Genomic DNA, 15,135 nt, shown 5'->3' on the forward strand with positions numbered 1-15,135 from the left:
GTCTAGACATAAAGATTGATATACTGGACGACTATATTCGGACACCGGAAGTGTTCCGGGTGATTTCGGAGAAAACCAGAGTGCCGGAGGGTTACCGGAACCCCCCGGGTAAAGATTGGGCCTACATGGGCCATAGGGAAGAGGGGTGGTACGTCTCCAACGTATCTATAATTATTGATTGCTCCATGCTATTATATTATCTATTTTGGGTGTCAATGGGCTTTATTTTACACTTTTATATCATTTTTGGGACTAACCTACTAATCGGAGGCCCAACCCAAATTGCTGTTTTTTTGCCCATTTTAGGGTTTCGAAGAAAAGGAATATCAAACAGAGTCCAAATGGAACGAAACCTTCGGGAATGTGATTTTCTCAACAAACGTGATCTAGGAGACTTGGAGTGGGCGTCAAGAAACAAGGGAGGAAGGCACGAGGCAGGGGGCGCGCCTACCCCCCCTGGGCGCGCCCTCCACCCTCGTGGGCCCTCCGTTGCTCCACCGACGTACTTCTTCCTCCTATATATATCCACGTACCCCCAAACATCCAGGAGCACCACGAAAACCTAATTCCACCGCTGCAACCTTCTGTACCCGAGAGATCCGATCTTCAGGCCTTTTCCGGAGCTCCGTCGGAGGGGGCATTGATCACGGAGGGCCTCTACATCAACTCCATGGCCTCTCCGGTGATGTGTGAGTAGTTTACTTCAGACCTATGGGTCCATAGTTATTAGCTAGATGACTTCTTCTCTCTCTCTTTGGATCTCAATACAAAGTTCTCCTCGATCTTCTTAGAGATCTATTCGATGTAATCTTCTTTTGCGGTGTGTTTGCCGAGATCCGATGAATTGTGGGTTTATGATCCAGATTATCTATGAACAATATTTGATTCTCCTTTGAATTCTTTTATGTATGATTGGTTTATCTTTGCAAGTCTGTTCGAATTATCAGTTTGGTTTGTCCTACTAGATTGATCTTTCTTGCAATGGGAGAAGTGCTTAGCTTTGGGTTCAATCTTGCGGTGCTCGATCCCAGTGACAGAAAGGGAATCGACACGTATTGTATTGTTGCCATCGAGGATAAAAAGTTGGGGTTTATATCATATTGCATGAGTTTATCCCTCTACATCATGTCATCTTCCTTAAAGCATTACTCTGTTCTTATGAACTTAATACTCTAGATGCATGCTAGATAGCGGTCGATGTGTGGAGTAATAGTAGTAGATGCAGAATCATTTCGGTCTACTTGTCTCGGACGTGATGCCTATATACATTCTCATAAGTATTTGCTTTTCTATCAATTGCTCGACAGTAATTCGTTCACCCACCGTAATACTTATGCTCTTGAGAGAAGCCACTAGTGAAACCTATGGCCCCGGGGTCTATCTTCCATCATATTAATCTTCCAATACTTAGTTATTTTCTTTGCCATTTATTTTACTTTGCATCTTTATTTCTATTTATCATAGAAATACCAAAAATATTATCTTATCATATCTATCATATCTCACTCTCGTAACTGACCGTGAAGGGCTTGGCAACCCCTTTATCATGTTGGTTGCGAGGTTTTTATTTGTTTGTGTAGGTGTGTGGGACTTGAGCGTGATCTCCTATTGGATTGATACCTTGGTTCTCAAGAACTGAGGGAAATACTTACGCTACTTTGCTGCATCACCATTTCCTCTTCAAGGGAAAACCAACGCAGTGCTCAAGAGGTAGCAAGGGGATGCAGCCCACAAGGGGCAGCCACGCCCCCTTCCTGTAGGGAGTCCGAATTGGACTAGGGAGGGAGCGCCCCCCCCCTTTCCTTCTCCTCTTCCATTCCTTTCACACTTTCCCCTTCTCCTCCTAGTAGGACTAGGAAAGGAGGAATCCTACTCCTACTAGGATGACGATTCCTCCTCCCTTGGCGCGCCCCTAGGGCCGGCCGGCCTCACCCCTTGCTCCTTTATATACGGGGGCAGGGGCACCCTAGGACACACAAGTTGATTGCTTTTAGCCGTGTGCGGTGCCCCCTCCACCATAATCCACCTCGGTCATATAGTCGTAGTCCTTAGGCGAAGCCTTGCGCTAGTAGCTTCATCATCACCGTCATCACGCCATCGTGTTGATGAAGCTCTCCCTCGACACTCATCTGGATCTAGAGTTCGTGGGACGTCACCGAGCTGAACGTGTGCAGATCGCGGGGATGTCGTACTTTCGGTACTAGGATCGGTTGGATCGTGAAGACGTTCGACTACATCAACCACGTTGCCATAACGCTTCTGCTTACGGTCTACGAGGGTATGTGGACAACACTCTTCCCTCTCGTTGCTACGCATCACCTAGATAGATCTTGCGTGCGCGTAGGAATTTTTTTGAAATTACTGCGTTCCCCAACATCTCTCTCTCTCTCTAGTATGGTGGTGGCTCGCGGGGTAGGAGGTGGGAGCGATGATGTTGGCGGCCAGATCTGGAGGCTTAGCCAATGCAGCCGTTGGAGAGCTCCTCCATGGCTTGCATCCTGAGGAAACATTGCCTAATACTTATTGAAGAATTTTTTCCTTTTCTTGTTCCAATTGCTCGGTAAGAATACTCATGTTTTTCCTCAATGATTATACTTATGAACTTTCTTTTGATTATTTGAGGCACTTCCTTGTCATGCATACTCATCCTTTAAATAAATACTTATGATGATATGGTTGTAAATTAGTCTGGTACTCTGGTATATGCCGATAGTTGTCTCTTGCCGGCCGGGGCAAAGCCCCTCGCGTTGGTCGGCATCGGGGATCTGTTCTTCATGCCTCAGGAGGGCTCGTGTGGGGCGGTCTCACCAGGCGGCGGAGTCAGGAGAGCATGGGGATCGGCACCTCATGGCGGTGGCGTCCTTATCGTGATGGTGACGGCTGGGGGTGGCCCGTTGTATGATGGCTACGTGCCCACGGTGGTAGCGGGTCAGATCTGATCTGACCTCAAAACTGCAGTGGCGGCATGGTGGGCATGTTCTCCGCTCAGATCTGATCCGGCCGGTGCGGCATGTTCCATGTGCGGCTGAAGTGATCGGTGGCAGTCCCGTGCACACGATGCTGGATGGAGGGTCCTCGAGCGGATCTGGGTGAAGGCCCTACTCTTCGCACTAGTGAGATTCGATCATCGGTATCTCAATACCTAGTTCAATCTCGTTACCGGCAAGTCTCTTTACTCATTCCGTAATGCATCATCCCGCAACTAACTCATTTGTCACATTGCTTGCAAGGCTTATAGTGATGTGCATTACCGAGAGGGCCCAGAGATACCTCTCCGACAATCGGAGTGACAAATCCTAATCTCGATCTATGGCAACTCAACAAGTACCATCGGAGACACCTATAGAGCACCTTTATAATCACCCAATTATGTTGTGACATTTGGTAGCACACAAAGTGTTCCTCCGGTATTCGGGAGTTGCATAATCTCATAGTCAGAGGAACATGTATAAGTCATGAAGAAAGCAGTAGAAACAAACTAAACGATCATCGTGCTAAGCTAACGGAATGGGTCAAGTCAATCACATCATTCTCTAATGATGTGATCCCATTAATCAAATGACAACTCATGTCTATGGCTAGGAAACTTAACCATCTTTGATTCAACGAGCTAGTCAAGTAGAGGCATACTAGTGACACTCTGTTTGTCTATGTATTCACACATGTACTAAGTTTCCGGTTAATACAATTCTAGCATGAATAATAAACATTTATCATGATATAAGGAAATAAATAATAACTTTATTATTGCCTCTAGAGCATATTTCCTTCACTTTATTAGATATGGTGCGATCTATGATGTCTCTCACTGATTTACCGCTATCGTTTTGAGGGTATGCTTTAGAGACGGCTGCATTCACATTAAATAGGGCACCATAAAAATCCATTGGACGACACCTTATGAATTGTGGTTTGGTAAGAAACCCAAGTTGTCGTTTCTTAAAGTTTGGGGCTGCGATGCTTATGTGAAAAAGCTTCAACCTGATAAGCTCGAACCAAAATCGGAGAAACGTGTCTTCATAGGATGCCCAAAGGAGACTGTTGGGTACACCTTCTATCACAGATCCGAAGGCAAGATATTCGTTGCAAAGAATGGATCCTTTCTAGAGAAGGAGTTTCTCTCGAAAGAAGTGAATGGGAGGAAAGTAGAACTTGATGAGGTAATCGTACCTTCTCCCTTATTGGAAAGTAGTTCATCACTGAAATCAGTTCCAGTGATTCCTACACCAGTAAGTGAGGAAGCTAATGATGATGATCATGAAGCTTCTGATCAAGTTACTACCGAACCTCGTAGGTCAACCAGAGTAAGATCCGCACTAGAGTGGTACGGTAATCCTGTTCTGGAGGTCGTGTTACTTGACCATGACGAACCTGCGAACTATGAGGAAGCGATGATGAGCCAAGATTCCACAAAATGGCTTGAGACAAGAAATCTGAGATGGGATCCATGTATGAGAACAAAGTGTGGACTTTGGTTGACTTGCCCGATGATCGGCAGGTCATAGAGAATAAATGGATCTTCAAGAAGAAGACTGACGCTGACGGTAATGTTACTGTCTACAAAGCTCGAGTTGTTGCAAAAGGTTTTCGGCAAGTTCAAGTAGTTGACTACGATGAGACCTTCTCACCTATAGCGATGCTTAAGTCCGTCTGAATCATGTTAGCAATTGCCGCATTTTATGATTATGAAATTTTACAAATGGATGGCAAAATTGCATTCCTTAATGCATATCTTAAAGAAGAGTTGTATATGATGCAACCAGAAGGTTTTGTCAATCCAAAAAGTGCTAACAAAGTGTGCAAGCTCCAGCGATCCATTGATGGACTGGTGCAAGCCTCTCGGAGTTGGAATATATGCTTTGATAGTGTCATCAAAGCATATGGTTTTATACAGACTTTTGGAGAAGCCTGTATTTACAAGAAAGTGAGTGGGAGCTCTATAGCATTTCTGATATTATATGTAGATGACATATTGTTGATCGGAAATGATATAGAATTTCTGAATAGCATAAAACGATACTTGAATAAGAATTTTTCAATGAAAGACCTCAGTGAAGCTGCTTATATATTGGACATCAAGATCTATAGAGATAGATCAAGACGCTTAATTGTACTTTCACAAAGCACATACCTTGATAAAGTTTTGAAGAAGTTCAAAATGGATCAAGGAAAGAAAGGGTTCTTGCCTGTGTTACAGGGTGTGAAGTTGAGTTAGACTCAATGCCCGACCACTGCAGAACATAGAGAGAAAATGAAAGTCATTCCCTATGCTTCAGCCATAGGTTCTATCATGTATGCAATGCTATGTACCAGACCTGATGTGTGCCTTGCTATTAGTTTAGCAGGGAGGTACAAAAGTAATCCAGGAGTGGATCACTGGAGAGCGGTCAAGAACATCCTGAAATACCTGAAAAGGACTAAGGATATGTTTCTCGTTTATGGAGGTGACAAAGAGCTCGTCGTAAACGGTTACATCGATGCAAGCTTTGACACTGATCCGAATGACTCTATGTCACAAACCGGATATGTATTTTTATTAAATGGTGGAGCTGTCAGTTGGTGCAGTTCCAAGCAAAGCGTCGTGGCGGGATCTACGTGTGAAGCGGAGTACATAGATGCTTCGGAAGCAGCAAATGAAGGAGTTCATATCCGATCTAGGTGTTATACCTAATGCATTGGGTCCAATGAGAATCTTTCATGACAATACTGGTGCAATTGCATTGGCAAAGGAATCCAAATTTCACAAGAGAACCAAGCGCATCAAGAGATGCTTCAATTCCATCCGCGATCAAGTCAAGGAGGGAGACATAGAGATTTGCAAGATACATATGGATCTGAATGTGGCAGACCCGTTAACTAAGCCTCTCCCATGAGCAAAACTTGATCAGCACCAAGACTCCATGGGTGTTAGAATCATTACAATATAATCTAGATTATTACCTCTAGTGCAAGTGGGAGACTGAAGGAAATATGCCCTAGAGGCAATAATAAAGTTGTTATTTATATTTCCTTATATCATCATAAATGTTTATTATTCATGCTAGAATTGTATTAACCAGAAACTTAGTACATGTGTGAATACATAGACAAACAGAGTGTCACTAGTATGCCTCTACTTAATTAACTAGCTCGTTGAATCAATGATGGTTATGTTTTCTGACCATACACATGAGTTGTCATTTGATTAACGGGATCACATCATTATAGAATGATGTGATTTACTTGACCCATCCGTTAACTTAGCACGATGATAGTTTAGTTTGTTGCTATTGCTTTCTCCATAACTTATACATGTTCCTATGACTATGAGATCATGCAACTCCCGAATACCGGAGGAACACTTAGTGTGCTATCAAACATCACAAGGTAACTGGGTGACTATAAAGATGCTCTATAGGTGTCTCTGATTGTGTTTGTTGATTTGGCATAGATCGAGATTAGGATTTGTCACTCCGAGTATCGTAGAGGTATCTCTGGGCCCTCTCAGTAATACACATCACTATAAGCCTTGCAAGCAATGTGACTAATGAGTTAGTTGCGGGATGATGCATTACGAAACGAGTAAAGAGACTTGCTGGTAACAAGATTAAACTAGGTATTGAGATACCGACGATCGAATCTCAGGCAAGTAACATACCGATGACAAAGGGAACAACGTATGTTGTTATGCGGTTTGACCGATAATGATCTTTGTAGAATATGTGGGAGCCAATATGAACATCCAGTTTCCGCTATTGGTTATTGACCGGAGATGTGTTTCGGTCATGTCTACATAGTCCTCGAATCCGTAGGGTCCGCACGCTTAACGTTCGGTGACGATCGATAATGTGTTTTGATGTACCGAAGGTAGTTCGGAGTCCCGGATATGATCACGGACATGACGAGGAGTCTCGAAATGGTCTAGACATAAAGATTGATATACTGGACGACTATATTCGGACACCGGAAGTGTTCCGGGTGATTTCGGAGAAAACCGGAGTGACGGAGGGTTACCGGAACCCCCCGGGTAAAGATTGGGCCTACATGGGCCATAGGGAAGAGGGGTGATACGTCTCCAACGTATCTATAATTTTTGATTGCTCCATGCTATTATATTATCTATTTTGGGTGTCAATGGGCTTTATTTTACACTTTTATATCATTTTTGGGACTAACCTACTAATCGGAGGCCCAGCCCAAATTGCTGTTTTTTTGCCCATTTTAGGGTTTCGAAGAAAAGGAATATCAAACAGAGTCCAAACGGAATGAAACCTTCGGGAACGTGATTTTCTCAACAAACGTGATCTAGGAGACTTGGAGTGGGCGTCAAGAAACAAGGGAGGAAGGCACGAGGCAGGGGGCGCGCCCTCCACCCTCGTGGGCCCTCCGTTGCTCCACCGACGTACTTCTTCCTCCTATATATATCCACGTACCCCCCAAACATCCAGGAGCACCACGAAAACATAATTCCACCGCCGCAACCTTCTGTACCCGAGAGATCCGATCTTGAGGCCTTTTCCGGAGCTCCGCCGGAGGGGCGTTGATCACGGAGGGCCTCTACATCAACTCCATGGCCTCTCCGGTGATGTGTGAGTAGTTTACTTCAGACCTACGGGTCCATAGTTATTAGCTAGATGGCTTCTTCTCTCTCTCTCTTTGGATCTCAATACAAAGTTCTCCTCGATCTTCTTGGAGATCTATTCGATGTAATCTTATTTTGTGGTGTGTTTGCCGAGATCCGATGAATTGTGGGTTTATGATCCAGATTATCTGTGAACAATATTTGATTCTCCTCTGAATTCTTTTATGTATGATTGGTTTATCTTTGCAAGTCTGTTCGAATTATCAGTTTGGTTTGGCCTACTAGATTGATCTTTCTTGCAATGGGAGAAGTGCTTAGCTTTGGGTTCAATCTTGCGGTGCTCGATCCCAGTGACAGAAAGGGAGCCAACACGTATTGTATTGTTGCCATCGAGGATAAAAAGTTGGGGTTTATCATATTGCATGAGTTTATCCCTCTACATCATGTCATCTTCCTTAAAGCATTACTCTGTTCTTATGAACTTAATACTCTAGATGCATGCTGGATAGCGGTCGATGTGTGGAGTAATAGTAGTAGATGCAGAATCATTTCGGTCTACTTGTCTCGGACGTGATGCCTATATACATTCTCATAAGTATTTGCTTTTCTATCAATTGCTCGACAGTAATTTGTTCACCCACCGTAATACTTATGCTCTTGAGAGAAGCCACTAGTGAAACCTATGGCCTCCGGGTCTATCTTCCATCATATTAATCTTACAATACTTAGTTATTTCCTTTGCCGTTTATTTTACTTTGCATCTTTATTTCCCTTTATCATAGAAATACCAAAAATATTATCTTATCATATCTATCAGACCTCACTCTCGTAAGTGACCGTGAAGGGCTTGACAACCCCTTTATCGCGTTGGTTGTGAGGTTCTTATTTGTTTGTGTAGGTGTGTGGGACTTGAGCGTGATCTCCTACTGGATTGATACCTTGGTTCTCAAAAACTGAGGGAAATACTTACGCCACTTCGCTGCATCACCATTTCCTCTTCAAGGGAAAACCAACGCAGTGCTCAAGAGGTAGCAAGGGGATGCAGCCCACAAGGGGCAGCCACGCCTCCTTCCTATAGGGAGTCCGAATTGGACTAGGGAGGGGGCTCCCCCCCCCCCCTTTCCTTCTCCTCTTCCTCTCATTTCCCTCTTTCCCCTTCTCCTCCTAGTAGGACTAGGAAAGGAGGAATCCTACTCCTACTAGGAGGACGATTCCTCCTTCCTTGGCGCGCCCCTAGGGCCGGCCGGCCTCACCCCTTGCTCCTTTATATACGGGAGCAGGGGCACCCTAGGACACACAAGTTGATTGCTTTTAGCCGTGTGCGGTGCCCCCTCCACCATAATCCACCTCGGTCATATCGCCGTAGTCCTTAGGCGAAGCCCTGCGCCAGTAGCTTCATCATCACCGTCATCACGCCGTCGTGCTGACGAAGCTGTCTCTCGACACTCAGCTGGATCAAGAGTTCGTGGGACGTCACCGAGCTGAACGTGTGCAGATCGCGGGGGTGCCGTACTTTCGGTGCTAGGATCGGTTGGATCGTGAAGACGTTCGACTACATCAACCGCGTTGTCATTACGCTTCCGTTTACGGCCTACGAGGGTACGTGGACAACACTCTTCCCTCTCGTTGCTATGCATCACCTAGATAGATCTTGCGTGCGCGTAGGAATTTTTTTGAAATTACTGCGTTCCCCAACATCTCTCTCTCTCTCTCTCTCTAGTATGGTGGTGGCTCGCGGGGTAGGAGGTAGGAGCGATGATGTTGGCGGCCAGATCTGGAGGCTTAGCCAATGCAGCCGTTGGAGAGCTCCTCCATGGCTTGCATCCTGAGGAAACATTGCCTAATACTTATTGAAGAAATTTTTCCTTTTCTTGTTCCAATTGCTCGATAAGAATGCTCATGTTTCTACTCAATGATTATACTTATGAACTTTCTTTTGATTATTTGAGGCGCTTCCTTGTCATGCGTACTCATCCTTTAAATAAATACTTATGATGATATGGTTGTAAATTAGTCCGGTACTCTGGTATATGCCGATAGTTGTCTCTTGCCGGCCGGGGCAAAGCCCCTCGCGTTGGCCGGCATCGGGGCTTTGTTCTTCACGCCTTGGGAGGGCTCGTGTGGGGCGGTCTCACCAGGCGGCGGAGTCAGGCGAGCATGGGGATCGGCGCCTCATGGCGGTGGCGTCCTTATCGCGATGGTGACGGATGGGGGTGGCTCGTTGTATGCTGGCTACGTGCCCACGGTGGTAGCGTGTCAGATCAGATCTGACCTCAAAACTGTAGTGGCGGCATGGTGGGCATGGTCTCCGCTCAGATCCGATCCGGCCGGTGCGGCATGTTCCATGTGCGGCTAAAGTGATCGGTGGCGGTCCCGTGCACACGATGCTGGATGGAGGGTTCTCGAGCGGATCCGGGTGAACGCCCTACTCTTGGCACGTTGCCAAGGTTGGCGATGGTGGCGTTTTTCTGCTTCGTCCCCTTCTTGAAGGCATCGCCATGGAGAAGCTCTAGACTCCTATTCGCTACCTCTGGGGAAAACCCTAGATCAGTTGATCGGATAACGGCGACGCTCATGTGTCGTACCCCTCTTGAGGGCATCATTCCTGGAGGTGTGCATAGGCTCGAGGGACCAGTGGACGACATTTGCGGTGGAGCGGCGTTCCCTGTGATGCATCGACGTCGTGGAGTCTCGGCGACGAGGCGCAGCAAAGTCCCGGCGACTGATGCGTGATGATGAACGCACGTAGGGAGGAGGAGCTGTATGTCGCCGTGGGGGCATAGATGGTAGGCCTGGCAAGGTTGATGTGTCAGTATCTGCTCTGAAGATGGATTGATGGAAGACGGCAGCGACGACCTATGAGTGCCTCGGACTGGTTTGTGCCCCAGACTCGGTATGTAGCTTGGTCGGGGCCTCCGGCTTTAGATGTTAGGCTAGGTGAGAAGTCTGGCTATTCGGCTCACAGTTTCTGCACCCTTCATCAATGGATAGAAGTAGCGACATATGTTGCCGATGCCGACTTCAGACATGTATGTATTACTTTGTAAAGTCTTTGTAACTAATTAATAAAGTGGTTGCATGCATCTCCCAGATGTAGAGGTCGGGGGTCATCCTCCTTTTCTAAAAAAATAGTTGTCTTTTCAAGAAGAATTTTTCTCAGTTGGTTGTTCGTCTAGATTGAATACCCAGCTATAAGAATGGGTTGACAACACTGATTGACTCTATCGCCGCTTCTATGTTTTCCAGATTCATGGTTTACTTACATATTGATGGCATTGTTGTAGCTAAACAAATGGGTGAAAAACCACATCAATGGTTGTTCGTCTAGATTGAACACCCAGATAAGGATTCTGATAGTTAGAAATACATATATTGTACATTTTTACATTTGATAACGACTTCTTCGATGACAGAGAGAGCTACATAGAGGTTTGACTGAGTGAGATGGGATTGATAGAGAAGAAGAGGAATCAGAGGCGGGTGCTCTTGCGGCGCTCGGCTAGTTCCAAGACCGTGAGGGGAAGGACTTCCTGGTGTCCGCATGCTTGCCTTCAAACCAAATCGAACCCAACAGAAAAACACACACACGCACATGCATTTTTTTCCTTTTCCCTGATGTTGTGTTATGATTGCTTTAGTCGGTGGAGGGGAAAGAGCATTCAGATAGTTATAAGTACATATATTTCAGTTGCAACTAGACTGTACATAACGATGAATGAATATTAACCAAGTCATTCACACACACACACACACACACAAAGTATCACAACTAGAGTGAATATCCAATTATCAGTTCATGAAGTCAGACAGATAAAAACTGATTCTTAAACACGAACAAATAGATAGAATCTCACACAATTGCGACACCTTCACCTTATTGTTGTTACCTTTTCTTCTTCCCTTCTCATTATGCCCCTTAATTCTCTTTATCCTACCCCTAGATTGAATATCATTTGGCAGGTGGATGTTAACTTCATTAGTAATGGTGCAGCCAAGAAACTCTTCAAACTCTTGTTGTACAGTTTGTTGTTTTGCTGAGACATTCAGTTCGTTGCTTTCCATCTCTAGAGAATTGCACGCCTCATTCTGATTGTTTAGCCTGAATTAGCACATCGTGGACACGACATCTCCTTCTGATTCCATCTACTACAGAACCTACTAGACAGAACAAAGTCAAGGGAAGAAGTATGCGAGTCGAGCATCCATGATGACTAACTGATGAAAATCGCATTTGAGTGGCCCAGTCGTTTGATCTGCTCCAACACTGCCGTTCCCCTCATCACATCCCTGGCTCTCAGATTGAGTAACCTATACCCACCTCTACTGCAAACCTACTAGACACTGTAAAATCGAGGGAATAAGTATATAAACTCGTGGGTTAATCAAGATGAATAGATTTACCTATCTGCAGTCAGCTCTGAATAAGTATTTAACCTTTTCTTTTCTAGAAAGATATAAGAACAGTATCCAGTACGATCCTCTTGTGATGTACCAGCTTCAACGAGGAGCCAAAATTAGTACAAAAATGTCTTTCGAGTTCCATAGTTTTGGTCATGATGACATCATACTGCATGCAGGGTGCTTATGCAACTCTGGCTTTTGCCTCGCTTTATAAATAAAGCAACCAACTAGTCAACATAACAAGTAGCACAGGATCTAGGGCCTCAATACAAGCACGCCCAAATAAAGCTTAAGAGCTCTTTTACAGTACCCCTAAATGATTATGAGCCCTCCATTTCTGTTAATCCGATGGATGATCTTAATCGGTACTCCAACAAGTGTACAAGAGAGTACCAACTGAAAAAGCTAGGGAGTACCCCGATCTTAGGGGTAAAAATGTAATCTAGATGCAATTAATTTATCGTGTCAGTACGGCTGCTACATAATAACGTTTCAACTTGACGTGATTAATTATTTTTAGAACCCTAATTCTTCACTGGGATAGACGCCGGCGGCGGCCATGCCATCCCCGCATCAGAGTCTCAGGGAGAGACGGCCATGAAGGCATGGCTGCTCAAGTACTTGTCAAGCGGCGTCAGCTGGGTATGGTCACCAACCAGGGCAACGCTGAAGCGATAGGACCAGGGCGAGGCGGGATCACTAGGTCGGCTGGAGCTCCATCATGCTTGCGTTGACCAAGTGGTGGGCGTCCATGTGTGGGATTTATCTGGCCAAGGGATAGCATTGGCAGCCGCGTGCGTAACAGCTCATGAGATGATGGCGGCACGCCTATAGGCCGATAAACACCCGATTTTTTTAGGGTACTCGCTTTTTTTTGACATGGATAAACAGACGCGTTACCAAACAATTTATAGCAGATCTGATGTGAAAGATATCGCTTAAGAATATGAGAAAAATGACTAAACTACCCTTTCAGGTGGATGGCCAGATTTTAGTGGCACCCCATCCCTTCTTAAGGGAGTACCAAGGTACCGTAAAAGAGCTCAAGCTTAAAACGAAAGCAGAAAAAAGACCACCAAGTGGCCACTACATCATGGGGTCGCCGGCGAAGTGAGGTGACGAGCCGTGCCATGTAGCGCATCCAACATCTACCTCATGTTGTGAAACGTGGTAGAAAACAAAAAAAACGCCCTTTGAACACACAGGAACAATATAAAGATACATAAACGGTTTGGATCATGATCGTTACTGACTCCGGAATGCAGTGGAAGTAGACGAGTGCCAGGAAACTTTGGTCCAAATCTGATATGTTGGAGTGCCAGGAAACAAGTCACTGTGTTAAGATCCAGTACAAAAGCAGGGTACAAATCTGTGGCTAATGCTACTATAGAAATCATTTGTTTGCGATCACTCTTAAAGAAACTTTGAGTACCTACAAGAAAAATTCCTTGCCTTTGGTGCGACAACCTTGTGACAACCTATTTATCAGCTAATCCTATGTTTTATGCTCGTACTAAGCACATTTAAATTGACTATCATTTTTTCAGAGAAAGGGTTGCAAACAAACTTCTTGATATAAGGTTTGTTTCCTCTAAAGATCAAATTGCAGACGGCTTTACAAAAGCGCTACCTGTGTGAGACTTGGAGAACTTTAGGCGCAATCTCACCTTGACCAAGGTGTGATTGAAAGGGGCTGTTAAGAATAGTCTAGAATCATCTAGATATTATTGTACATTCGGTTTAAGTCGAGATAAGGCTAAACTGAACCTGCTAGTTTGTTGTGATTCGTAGTTATCTCCTAGTCATCTTGTACTCCAAGTATTGCCTTGTGTATGTCGTGATCAAGGGCTTCTCTGATTCTATATAAACATGTAACCCGCTGCCTACTATGATATGTTGATACACTTCCATCTTTACAAGCCAAACTCAGTTCCTGAACACAAAATGTCAAGATTGTCTTATTTCTAGGTATAGACAACAATGGCTCCTGAAACCTCCACCCAATTGATGATCACATCATTTGCGGTGCTGCCAGACAGACTTTTTTGACGGTGCTACGGCGGGCTTACGCCGGCCTGAACCATTTTCATTATAAATAAGATTGAGATACAACACATTGGGTACAAAAGATAGTACCCAACACAACACCGGCAAGAAGTCACAGAGAACAACAGAGACAACAGAAGAAGAACTAGGAGTGAATCGCGACAAACAGCCAACACCGAGAACTTAGCACCCATCACTAGGTAGATCGGAGAAGAATGGAGCTAGCTTTGTTGGACCAGTCGAAAGGAGATCTGCCACCGAGAAGACAAAGAGAATAAGTCACTAGCTGCTTTGCGATCACTCTGCACCTTGAAGAGATAGGAGAGTCGCAGACACCGTCGAAGAGCATCCCACTGCCTAGGCACGTCACGACAGAGAGATCCATAGACCGCGCCGAAGGGCAATGATCCGCCGAGACAGCCCTGCACCTCCTCTAGGACACACCCGACCACCATCACAAATAGAGGGATCCAAAGCACAATACAAGGCAACAAAACTTCATGCGCCACCGAAGGGTACCGAAACCCAAGACCTCACCGCCGCCGCGAGCCCCCGAGAGATAGGATGACCTGGTCGACCACAACGATGGCGACGCCATCCCAGTCTTCTCCACATAGCCCGCCGCTGAGTCCAACAATGCAGAGCTCCCTGCCCTCCAATCAGTCCATGGCGAGCGTCCCCGCTAGGCTAGAAGGAGGCATCTGAAGCCATAGTCTCTCACCTCAAGCCCCTGTACATACCGGAGTCAGGAAAGACCCTGTTGCCTACTGCATCCAATCCCACGCCATCAACCACCACAGCCAACCTCCACCAGAGCAGACCGCGCAGACAGATGCACCACAACACCAACATGATGGGGGTCCACATGTCTCTTGTGGGTCACGATGGGAGATGGATGGCGGCGGTGGTGGAGTAGGTACGGGATGGAGAAAGGCCCACCATGAAAGCCTCTCATCACATAAACAAGAGAGGGACGCGGGGAAAGCATTTGGGACAAGTAAATCCCAAGGGCGCCTCCTATTTGGCGCGCAGGTCGACCGCGAGCGACCTGGCGGATAACCCCCCCCCCCCCCCCACACACACACACACACACACATTGGCTGTTTGTATGGCCAGGCCCATTTCCA

This window comes from Triticum urartu, chromosome 7A, assembly GCF_056163025.1.
Source record: "Triticum urartu cultivar PI428250 chromosome 7A, HENAU_Tu73, whole genome shotgun sequence".
Classification (NCBI taxonomy): Eukaryota; Viridiplantae; Streptophyta; class Magnoliopsida; order Poales; family Poaceae; genus Triticum; species Triticum urartu.